The following is a 13,640-nucleotide window of genomic DNA, read 5'->3' as shown; positions in this document are numbered from 1 at the left end:
TAGAAAATTTAAAAAGGGAGATGGATAGGTTAAAGTTAGATATAGTGGGAATTAGTGAAGTTCGGTGGCAGGAAAAACAAGACTTTTGATCAGGTGATTACAGGGTTATAAATACAAAATCAAATAGGGGTAATGCAGGAGTAGGTTTAATAATGAATAAAAAAATAGGAGTGCGGGTTACCTACTACAAACAGCATAGTGAACGCATTATTGTGGCCAAGATAAACACAAAGCCCATGCCTTCTACAGTAGTACAAGTTTATATGCCAACTAGCTTTGCAGATGATGAAGAAATAGATGAAATGTATGACGAGATAAAAGAAATTATTCAGGTAGTGAAGGGAGACGAAAATTTAATATTCATGGTTGACTGGAATTCGTCAGTAGGAAAAGGGAGAGAAGGAAACATAGTAGGTGAATATGGATTGGGGGGAAGGAATGAAAGAGGAATCCGTCTTGTAGAATTTTGCACAGAGCATAACTTAATCATAGCTAACACTTGGTTCAAGAATCATGAAAGGAGGCTGTATACATGGAAGAAGCCTGGAGATACTGACAGGTTTCAGATAGATTATATAATGGTAAGACAGAGATTTAGGAACCAGGTTTTAAATTGTAAGACATTTCCTGGGGCAGATGTGGATTCTGACCACAATCTATTGGTTATGAACTGCAGATTGAAACTGAAGAAACTGCAAAAAGGTGGGAAATTAAGAAGATGGGACCTGGATAAACTGAAAGAACCAGAGGTTGTAGAGAGTTTCAGGGAGAGCATAAGGGAACAATTGACAGGAATGGGGGAAAGAAATACAGTAGAAGAAGAATGGGTAGCTCTGAGGGATGAAGTGGTGATGGCAGCAGACGATCAAGTTGGTAAAACGACGAGGGCTAATAGAAATCCTTGGGTAACAGAAGAAATATTGAATTTAATTGATGAAAGGAGAAAATATAAAAATGCAGTAAATGAAGCAGGCAAAAAGGAATACAAACGTCTCAAAAATGAAATCGACAGGAAGTGCAAAATGGCTAAGCAGGGATGGCTAGAGGACAAATGTAAGGATGTAGAGGCTTGTCTCACTAGGGGTAATATAGATACTGCCTACAGGAAAATTAAAGAGACCTTTGGAGAGAAGGGAACCACTTGTATGAATATCAAGAGCTCAGATGGCAACCCAGTTCTAAGCAAAGAAGGGAAGGCAGAAAGGTGGAAGGAGTATATAGAGGGTTTATACAAGGGCGATGTACTTGAGGACAATATTATGGAAATGGAAGAGGACGTAGATGAAGATGAAAAGGGAGATAAGATACTGCGTGAAAAGTTTGACACAGCACTGAAAGACCTGAGTCGAAACAAGGCCCCGGGAGTAGACAACATTCCATTCGAATTACTGATGGCCTTGGGAGAGCCAGTCATGACAAAACTCTACCATCTGGTGAGCAAGATGTATGAGACAGGCGAAATACCCACAGACTTCAAGAAGAATATAATAATTCCAATCCCAAAGAAAGCAGGTGTTGACAGATGTGAAAATTACCGAACTATCAGTTTAATAAGTCACAGCTGCAAAATACTAACGCGAATTCTTTACAGAGGAATGGAAAAACTGGTAGAAGCCGACCTCGGGGAAGATCAGTTTGGATTCCGTAGAAATGTTAGAACACGTGAGGCAATACTGACCTTACGACTTATCTTGGAAGAAAGATTAAGAAAAGGCAAACCTACGTTTGTAGCATTTGTAGACTTAGAGAAAGCTTTTGACAATATTGACTGGAATACTCTCTTTCAAATTCTGAAGGTGGCAGGGGTAAAATACAGGGAGCGAAAGGCTATTTACAATTTGTACAGAAACCAGATGGCAGTTAATAAGAGTCGAGGGGCATGAAAGGGAAGCAGTGGTTGGGAAAGGAGTGAGACAGGGTTGTAGCCTCTCCCCGATGTTATTCAATCTGTATATTGAGCAAGCAGTAAAGGAAACAAAAGAAAAATTCGGAGTAGGTATTAAAATTCATGGAGAAGAAGTAAAAACTTTGAGGTTCGCCGATGACATTGTAATTCTGTCAGAGACAGCAAAGGACTTGGAAGAGCAGTTGAACGGAATGGATAGTGTCTTGAAAGGAGGATATAAGATGAACATCAACAAAAGCAAAACGAGGATAATGGAATGTAGTCGAAATAAGTCGGGTGATGCTGAGGGAATTAGATTAGGAAATGAGACACTTAAAGTAGTAAAGGAGTTTTGCTATTTAGGGAGTAAAATAACCGATGATGGTCGAAGTAGAGAGGATATAAAATGTAGACTGGCAATGGCAAGGAAAGCGTTTCTCAAGAAGAGAAATTTGTTAACATCGAATATAGATTTAGGTGTCAGGAAGTCGTTTCTGAAAGTATTTGTATGGAGTGTGGCCATGTATGGAAGTGAGACATGGACGATAACTAGTTTGGACAAGAAGAGAATAGAAGCTTTCGAAATGTGGTGCTACAGAAGAATGCTGAAGATAAGGTGGGTAGATCACGTAACTAATGAGGAGGTATTGAATAGGATTGGGGAGAAGAGAAGTTTGTGGCACCACTTGACTAGAAGAAGGGATCGGTTGGTAGGACATGTTTTGAGGCATCAAGGGATCACAAATTTAGCATTGGAGGGCAGCGTGGAGGGTAAAAATCGTAGAGGGAGACCAAGAGATCAATACACTAAGCAGATTCAGAAGGATGTAGGTTGCTGTAGGTACTGGGAGATGAAGAAGCTTGCACAGGATAGAGTAGCATGGAGAGCTGCATCGAACCAGTCTCAGGACTGAAGACCACAACAACAACAGTCGTGACACATTGGTTGTCGACGGGCTATGCTTCTTCTCCGCAAATTGCGAGTTCAATTAAGATTTGTTATGTGCAATTGCACGACAGGGAACACCAAGCTTCCCAATTTCCCTAATGGTAGTTTGAACACGAACTGTTCATCACGTAAACGAAGCCATATTGACTATGTCTTCAAACTAACGACGTAATAGAGAGAAAGCAAAAGAGCTGAACTTGAGAAAAGAATAACTATTGTAAAAAGAAAAGAATAACAAGGTTTCGAACGAAGTGTAAACCTAAAGTGCCTTGGAAGCACAAACTACGAACAAGAGACACGCTTTTCGTCACGCCTTGTAGTCACAGAGACTAAATATTTCTTTGTAAATAATTTTTAGACATGATATGTATACTAAATGTTAACTGTATTTTTAGTAAAAATGCAGTCAGTAATAAATGGACACGTATATGCTGCTGCGTGTGAACCGACTATAGACAAGTAATTAATGGACACGTATAAAAGTGGTGCGTGTGAACCTTACCCTGACGACCAAATAAACACGAATTAATAATAAGGTGTGAACTGAAAAGGTGATAACTCCAAGGACACGTGTGAAATACCGCGTGTGAAGTAATGTTATAAGTACTTGTACCACGAAACCACGATGTAGAAAGCCGAAGAGTGAAAGTGAATAAGTGTTGTACTTACCACAAATGGTACTGTACGCCTTTCCACGGACACATTGTTCGAAACAGCTGCGGGAGTCGCCGCATCTGGCTGCTTCCGTAATCCAGAGTCGATGAAAAACTGTGTAAAAATTCACACCACGGCTAGTAGACACCAAACGCTCTGCTTCTCGCAGAATACTGCTGCTAGCGTTGTGGAACTGTCAAGTTATTATCACGTGATTGTGACCAACGGACGTAACACTGTGTACGCTGAGCGCTCAACAATCATTTTTTCTTTGCACAACGAGTGCGAATGCCAAATGTGTTTGAAATGCATTCAAAATGAAATATGATAAAGCAATGAATTAAGCACTCATGTACCTTGTGAAATTATAAAGACACTAATCGGAAGAGTCTTAAGCTCGATTTTGACAATTGCTACCGAATTTACTGACCAGGCCGAGTAATGACGAAAACGTGTCGAACCAAATAAAACCAGAAAAATAGATAAATATGAGTACTAAGCATTCCTAAGAGAATGAGACCTTATGTACATAAACAATTGTTATCCTTGCCTAATCCGATTTTCTTTTAGACTAAGTTATTAGTAAGTAAGCACATTCTAATACAGATTTTTTTTTGTATTTTTCATGTACGAAAACATAAATGGAAGCACGGAGATGTTGCAGAACCAATCTTCCAGTTCCTGACCCACGACGTATTTCCAACGCAACATCACACCCCGGCAACTACTCCAACTTCCACAGTGAAGGTGATGCCCTCTTTTTCCTCCACTGTGAAAGTGTAATCAATTTCCCCACTCAAGTGCAGTGCTATCATTCATACCCGAAGTTCTACCACTCCCAGTGCAACTCATACCTACCCAAGTGTAGTGAAACATTTTTTTTTTTTTTGCAGGTCATGAAAGCCACAAATAAGTAAAGTGCTACGTATTTACTGCACGAAATCCTCGACGAAACAACGACCAAAATATTCCTGTAATATGTCATTGTAAAACAAGGTTGTTAATTTTTTGTAACATATTTTTTCCACGAGTGCACACAGCACTCAGACTTCCTGCGAAGTCAAGTAATTTATTTCTTTGTTATTTTTTAATATTTATTATGCCATGTATAATGTATCTATGTATGTGTATCTTTATCTTAATTTCATTACCTTTTACCGAGAAATGAACATTTGTTATCCCTGTACAATACATTAGAAAGAGCACAGTTCAATTGTCATGTAGTTACCCTATGGACAAATTACTATCAATTTCAGTCGTACGGATAGATTCACCTGATGCTCTGTATGTAAACCACTTTGCCCGATGTAGTGTGTAAAATCTATTGTAAAGAATTTTTGCAAGTAATACTAACTTGTTTCACGAAAGCAATAATATCACGACTACGCGTGAGTCGCGATGATCCTGACGGAATCATCGCTCCTCACGCGGGAAGCAATGTGATATTATAGGATTTCAGACATTTTGCATATGAGAAAAGGACAGCCATCGAGATGTAGTTTGTAATGATACTAAGCATGACAACGCGAGAGTATAGAAATCTGTTTATAACGTGCGCCTATACCAAGACGCGCGGCCAGCGTTTAAAAGGTACTTGTAAACACTATGACTCGGTGGGCGCAGATATTTAAAATCATTGCCGCAGCGCTTGAAAGCAAGGAGCTGCGAAACAGAAGAAAGAACAATTTATCATTTGTTAGGAAAATTCTAGTCTTTATAGGTAGTTGTACTTCTGGTCGCCGATATGTTAAAATGTACTTCATTACCTTTGATGTTTGGTCGCCGACTTGTTAAGGCGTGTTGTGTAGCACCGCTACAAGTTATATTTCATTTAGTGTGAAAAACCACGTTATCACCAAGAAAAAAAACGCTTTTGTAAACCTTGTGACGATAAAAAATACTTATGCACCCGCCAGGACACTTAATTTTTCAAAATATCACACATACAAAAGCAGCGATTGTTGGACTGTTCCATGTATGAGAAAAACATGAAAATGTAAGTTTTGTATTCATTGTAAATTTGTTAATGTTTATAGTTTAACGCCTTTGTTCTTTGAGAATATATTGATGCTTCACCGTACAGAAAATCTATGCTTATTCTTTTCTTTAAATTAACCACAAATAATGTTTATGTTTCAATGAAATTTGTTACAGGTTCGCTCTTTATCGCGGTGTCTCGATTGTATTTGGGAGACCATTAATGTGTTCAGTTTCCGATCTGACAACTTTTTTTACAATATTTCACTGTTTTACATTCATTTCCAATTTTTTTTTTATTCAAATAGGTCCCTTAGGTAATTTCATTGAAGAGTCTGATTGCGTGAAAGCAATCCGGGTTAAGAGGTCATTTGAGAAACTATTTTCGCGTAATCAATCTGTACGTCTCCTGAACAGAATCGAGAACCGACGCATCGGCGATCATTCATTAATTTTTCTCTCTTTCCAAGTCGTACCAAAAAAACGGCCAAGGCGAACTGCCATGAGTACACAATCTAGTGTTAATGGTTGCATTCTTTATCTTGTCGGCAAACATTGCCATAAATTATCATCATCAATGTTATATTTGGTGAAATGTGAAAAGCAAAACCCTTTAACGATAGAGGGTGACATCACCATGCGCTATCATCTGTCACCAGTTGTGGCAAGTGCTGCACTGGAAACAGCTGCACTATAAATAGCTGCACTGAAGCCCAGCTTTTTCAGTTATGTTGATAATTCATTTGTGGTGTGGCCACATGGGACTGAAAGACATCAGGAGTTCCTCCAACGTCTCGACTCTTTGCATTCCAGTATCAAATTCACCGGGGAAGTGACAGAGAATGACAAACTCCCCTTTCTGGGCGCCTTAGTGAAGAGCAAAACGAACGGCGCTACAGCACGCAGTCTGTACAGGAAAGCCAATCACACTGCTCTGTATCTCCATGCTGCCACTTGGCATCATCCTTCACAGCGTGAGGGTGTGCTACGCACACTGGTACAAGCACTTCGCGCAATATTAGACGAAGAAAGCCTACCGAGCGAGCTTAACCACATTACGAACGTTTTCAGGAAGAACAGAAACAAATCCGACTAGCTCTCAGGCAGAAAGTACAAGGCCAGCTGACAGAAAACGACGAATAGGAAAAGAAAAATTTCTGTCGGCCGTAAGCCGGCAAGACATCGGCAGTTGGCTCGACATAACACCTAATGCGTTTTCCATCCACCTCCAAAACCGCATGCCCTATTAGGGACTGTGAAAGATGACATGGTGCTACGTAAACCAGGAATTTACCGTATTCCATGTAAATGTAATAAGGCGTACAGCGCGGTGGCCGTACAGACAATTGAAGAGATGCAAGGAACACAGAAAACGTGCCAAACGTAAGCAAACTACAAATTCTGGGGTTACAGTGCACCGCATGGCTATAGGGGATATGAAGAAAAGAAACTACTAAGATAGACCACGTCATTTTGAGACTGTGTTCTCAAAGAGTCTGTTGGAGCACAAATGACTGACGGGATGATGAGCAGAGGCATTGGGTTCACTTTTCATCAAAGCTTGGGAACCAGCGATGAGCCAACTAAAAACCCAGCGTTGGCCGAGAGTGACTTCCGCACCCGACGCAGGCCACAGGAGTACTGAAGGACCAGAGTTCTCCCGCAGTTTCCAGCAGAGCAATCTCCCCCACCAGTCGTGGTGTGCGGCCGGCAGTAGAGGAAGGAATGGGCAGTGATAAGGCTATAGATGAAGCTGGATGTAGCAAAGACTCTGAAGATGGTGGCAAGATACACTGTCGAAATACCGTGTTACGAAAACGACTGAAACCGGGTAGACACCCGACAACCGTATAATCAAGACCGAAGCTGTTTTGAATGGATTCCCTACACAGGATTACGAATGGTAAAGTGTTAAGTTTTTGGTGTCCCCATATTATGACCTCTCACTGTAAATCGCAACATCTTCATTGAAAGTCGACAACGATAAACACTCCTCGAGTTCTTCTTCGGAACTTCGGGGGTCCTTCTGAAGCGTCAATGCCTTCGTGATTAGATCGAGGAATTAGGAAGATAGAATGAGCATTGGAAAAAATGAAATTGTAGCACTATGTTCGCTATACAGAGTTGGGTCAAGTTCGCAGATAGTAAACCTCTTCAGTTCTGCGTTTGTAAAGCTTAATGGCCAGAAACGAGAGAGTGGAACACCTATGCTTCACAATAGCCATTTTTCTTCGTACTTTCAGCCTTTCCAATCCTACACTGCTTGAAGTTACCTAAAACAGATATCCTTTCGAAGTATGACGGGGTTTATGCTCACTGAGAACAAGCATCCGTTCGGGACACGCTACAAGCTGTTAAGAATTTGTGTGGCAAGGCGTCGTGTTCCTAACTGGGGCGTTATTTAGATGCCTGAAAACGCCAGTCGTTGACATTATCTGCGTGCCACGTTCTATGAGCACTTCCTAAACCAGAATCCTGTCAACTGATGTACCTATCTAACTGGTCTATCTCCTTAGTAGGTATTCTATAATGTGATGGGTGAAAGTATATCATCACATTACACTATTGGATATGAAAAACATCTGTTGCACTGGATACACTGCATGGACGATATCACAAATCACGTGAATGGGAACAGCACTGATCACCGCCAGCGAATATCTGACTGTTTCGGAGGTGACTGTTGGAGAACGAACTTAACGCTAGATCTGTGGAGAAATGATAGTTCAGTTTTTCAATTGAAATACATGATTCTGCTAAGGGCTAAGTAATGATCGTGAAGACAATGCGGATTTTGAATCTACTATAGTTTTGTCGTAAATTCGGAAAAAGCCTTCTTGGTACTCTACACACAAGGTGTGAGCCCATGTACTCTTTTTGCTGTACAGATTCAATGACTTCTAGTGGTAGTAACCTTCGATGCAGTCTCTGTCACATTCTGTACAGAATTTGTGACTTAGGTAGGCCATCAGTTAACCACGACAGACCAAGGTCCCATCGAAAAAAGGCCATATCAAGTATTTGAAAGTTTCGCAAATATCCAGTCATATCTTGATAGACTTGAGGGACTGACAGTTTGTTGACAACTGTCATACAGTCACTACACACAAGGCAGAAACTTAGATAACCAGTAGCAATCGAAAGTATTCTGCTCAACAGTGCGGTGCAACGTCTTGTAGGGAATGTAATAGAACGATCACGTAGACTCGGTTGTAGGTAAAGCATGTGCCTGACTTCGGTTCACTGGTAGTACACTGTGAAATTTCAAACAACTTACAAACGAAACTGCTCATAAAAGCCCCGTGCGCCTTATTCTAGAATACTGCTGAAGCATATGAGAAACATAAAAAGTTATACTAACGCACGTTATTGGACAAACAGTCCCGGTGCTTTACCAGACTGTCATCAAAAACATGAATTCTAAATAAATAAACTAAAGTGAAAAGATTAAAAAACAGCCGACCAGTTGCAAAGGATAAAGTAATCTTTACCTAGGTTTCAATAGATATAAATCTATCTTCTTCAGAAGAACGGCAGTATGACATTAACATGGAGTGAAGTATCCTAGTCGTTTTTGCAAACTAAAGTGACATACGAGTATCACGACAGAGACAAAACCGTAATGGGCTCTGACACCATTCCAGAACATATTCACGTCCATTCAAACAATATAAATGCATGCACATGTTATGTATGTGTATTTCATATCTCCTCCTAAAGCAGTGGACCGATTTCCGCCAATCTTGGTTCACATACGTACATTTTACAGTCTGGAAAGAATTACTGTGATCATTAGAATCTACCACCTATCAAAGAAATAGGGGTTGGAGCCAACGACCTGCGGCACCCTTACTGTAGTCACGCAGTATCTGAGAATGGGAGTATTTAGAGACTTGCGACAGACTTTACACATAATTCCAAACTGTTACGAAACTTTATCCCGCTGACGACACCCACATAATAATGAAAGGAAAAAAGTTTATCGCTTCCTACGTTTTCTGTGTTCATGCAGTAACACTAACAGATGAAGCATGACATTTCAATATTTTACAGCTTTACTACTAATTCTATTCGAAACACGTTTGGCAGACATGATCAACATATGCCGCTCAGCGTACCTAGAGAGATTTATCATTTCACAGCACATAGTGCAAGAGATATGACATCATAAACGTAAAGACGTACGAGAAACCACTGCATCATGATTGATGTTTTACTGTTTTTCTTCCTTACTATACATTCTATTCAGATCATATTTCTCAGACCGTAGCCACATACAGAACTGGATGTACCTGCAAAATTATATCATTGTACATCGTATAGTTCAGGAGATGCGACATCATAAACATTGAAACTGAAGGCCAAAATCACTTGGATAGAGGTGGAATATTAATAGAAATACACATGAAGTGTGTAAAATATGTGTCAAATATATCTCACTTGTGCGTATACGGCAAACCCATGAGTAAAAAGCTCATTCTAAACTTCAGGAACGATTTCAAACAAATTAGGCACACATATGTGGTACAATAAGGAAAGAAATACTGTAGGGGTAAGACGCATCAGAACTCCTGTTGGGTTGAGTGCAATTACACAGTGAGAGAAGAAAGGACGAAGAGATAGGCAGACAGCGACAGGTACGAATAGGCAGGTACAGATAGGAGGAGGAGATGGACAAAAACAATGAAAAAGGAAATAGACAATGATAGGAAAGAGGGGGAGATGGAAAGAGAAAGGAAAGAGTAGGATGTGGGGAGACATACGAAAGGCGAAGAGATGAACAGGGAGAGGGGAGGACATTCTCAGACAGAGGGGAGAGCAGTGGATGGACTGACATAGGTGGTGGAGGACGTGGACAAGGTGTGAAAGAGCAGAAGGAAAGGCGAGAGCAGCCGATTGAAAAAGCGAGGGGGAATGAGTAGGTGGAAAACAGGCAGAGACAGGAGGAGGTCGACACTGAGAATGATGTGAGGCAGAGGGGTAAATAAAGAGAGGGGATGGAGGAGATGTACAGAGAAGGATGGAAGGAGGAGTTGCATTAATAGAAGATTGGAATACATATACACCAATGCGACAATAGGTGCTCAGAAAATTTATATATCTACAGAATACTACTCACTTTGTTTCCCTCTCTATTTAGCCCTCTTCCTTAAAATTTACCATAAAATTGTTGTTCCTCTTAAATGTCGCTTGTCCTGTATTCGTTCTCCATGTTAAACTTTCGATTGACTACTTCTGCCGATACATATTGTTACCGATACGTAATGTGCTCAGGATACATACGCACTAAAAAAAAAAGTCGACGTATTACAAAGTAATTATTCGACATGGTTGGAAATCGATTGATGTGATGAACATACACAAATAAATTAATGATAATAATTTCACGAAACTTGGATGATTTATACAAGTGAAACAGCTTCACAAATCGAGTAAGTCAGTGACCGTTGGTACCTATTTTACCATTGAGGGATATCGCGCCCAATTCTGACCATTTGGCGCGTTAGATCGTCAAACTTCTGATGTACTTCGAAAGTCCTATCCAAATGCTCCATACGTTCTAAACCGGCGAGTTCCAGCTATTTTGTTGGCCAATGAATACACTGATAAGAACGAAGATAAGCAGTAGAAACTCTCGCCGTTTTCAGGCTAGCACTGTCGTTCTGAAACATAGGTACAGACAGGCTGGTCATGAAGGGCAACAAAACGAGATGTAGACTATCGCCGACGTACAACTGTACTGTAAGAATGTTGCATATGACAACGAAAGGGGTCCTGCTATGAAATGAAATAGCATCCCAGGGCATCACTTCTTGTTGCTGGTACCTCTGGTGGAAGGCGAGCGACAGTCAGTTTGGTATCAAGCTCCTGTTCCGGATCAAATTCGAAGCGGGGCACATCGCTGAAGACAATACCTTTTCAGGCATATTCCAGACCGAATGTGACTGATACCACTGAAAATAGGCTTGATGTGCAGAAGTCAATGGTAGTTGGCTTAAGGGGCGCCATGGCCCCAGCCTCGTACCTCTGGGCCGCCTATTATTAGCCGTTGTGCTCACTGTTGGACCAGTGCACATCACCTTCTTCTTTCTGAGAGTTCTCTGCACTATACGGCGCCTCTCGTATCCAAGTTCCCATTTATTTCTTTGCTGCCAGACCTCTTCTCTTGTGGCTCTGTCCAGCATCACATGCTTCATTCTATTGTTACATTCTAGCCGGGCTCTTCCTCTTTTCTGTGTCATGGAACTCTCCAGTGCCACATTTTATAGGGGAATCTTTTCTCTGGCATTCTTCTAAGGTGTGCGTACTATGTTAGCTGTTTACTGTCAATAGTCTCTGCAATATCTTTTGTAGCTCCTATCTTTTCTTATAGACTTCATTTCTTATTTTGTCTCTTCTTATTACTTCACATCTTCGTCTCAAAAACTCAATTTCCGTTGCCTTTAATACCTTCCCTTTGGCCCTGGAGACTTTGCATAGTTCAGCACTATACAGAGGAATGCTCTCAACTATAGTTGTGCATTCCCAGTTTACAAATTTTTTGATGTATTTTATTCTATATAATGAAATGTAATTGCTTCACTGCCATCTTTCCATTTCATAGTCTGTGTTTCAACTTTTATTCGAAAAGATTGTCCCTAAATATTTATAATAACGCCTACACTTTCTATTGATCCATCATCCATAACAACATCCCTTCCTACACCTCCAAGAACCCAGAATTCTATCACTGTAAACTTAATTTTTGTCCTACTGCTCATATTCTTCTTTAAGCTTCCTTAACATATAATACACATCTTTTTGTTTCTCGGCAAACGTGACTTGATCGTCGCAGAAATTTAAAGAGAACAGGGTGACATCATTAAATCTAATTCCAATTTTTTACACTATGTTTTCCAATTTTTCTGTGCTTCATTCAAAAATAAGTGTGCTATTTTCGGAAATAAGTTCCGATCGGTCGCGAAATGGAAACCACTGTGAAAATCGAAAATGCTTTATTCGCAGCAGTTAGCCACACATCCCATTTAATTCTCTACATAGTCGCCGCGAGGCATTAGCCGAGCGGTCTAAGGCGCTGCAGTCATGGGCTGAGTGGCTGGGCCCAGCGGAGGTTCGAGTCCTCCCTCGGGCATGGGTGTGTGTGTATGTCCTTAGGATAATCTAGATTAAGTAGTGTGTAAGCTTAGGGACTGATGACCTTAGCAGTTAAGTCCCATAAGATTTCACACACATTTGAACATTTTCTCTACATAGTCGCCGCTCCGACTTAGATATTTGTGGCAACTTTCCAATACTCTCGTCATAGAAGTCAGCTGCCTGTGTTGTCTGCCAATACTCTACGCAGGTCCATAGCTGGTTGACTGTACCAAAATACTGTCATCAAATCCAGTATTTCATGTGAGCAGAGATGAAACTCCAGCCAGTTACGAGTTGTATTGTGTGTGATCAAACACTCTCCATCGAAAGCGCTCCAGTAGCATCTTCATTGCCCTGCAAAGTGTGGCGGAGAACTGTAATGAATAAGGAACTGCATGACATGAATGTTATGTGAGCAGCATGATATCAGGCGAAATCTGTCACCAGGCACTCATACTTGGCGGGAGACGCTATTTCCTTGGTGTGCTTATTGTAGAGTCAGAACTGAAAAGAACAACTTGACGCAATCGACAGGCATTGTAGGGACGATACCCAACTCATCCACGCAAAGCTCATCGGATTTTCAAATCAAGCGATCGGAATTTACTTTCAGAGTGGCTCTCGTATTTTAAAGACGGTAGGCGCTAAACAGCATCTTTGTCTCAGTCCTTTACTAACATCGAATTTCGGTTATAGTAACTTCCCTATTTTAACAATTCAAGTATTAACTGAATGCAGATCGGCTGTTCAATGCTTCCCACATCCTACACAGTGGTGCATTGCGATAGGCCTTCCACAGCTCAATTAAAACCATGTTTGTCTCCAAATTATGTCTCTGTCTCTTGTCATCATCTGTCTCATGACAAAGATATTATCGAGATAAGGCGTTCCTGCCCGAAAGGCGTTCCTGCCACTCAGCTCATCCACTTCCTTAATTTCTCGCTCAGTTCTCGTTTTAAATATCTTACCAAACAATATTGACACACAACCGAGAATTTTGATGCCTCGATAATTTGTGTGGCCATTTTTGCTTCAATT

Source organism: Schistocerca nitens, chromosome 6, assembly GCF_023898315.1.
Source record: "Schistocerca nitens isolate TAMUIC-IGC-003100 chromosome 6, iqSchNite1.1, whole genome shotgun sequence".
NCBI lineage: Eukaryota > Metazoa > Arthropoda > Insecta > Orthoptera > Acrididae > Schistocerca > Schistocerca nitens.
This window is presented reverse-complemented; position numbering follows the sequence as displayed.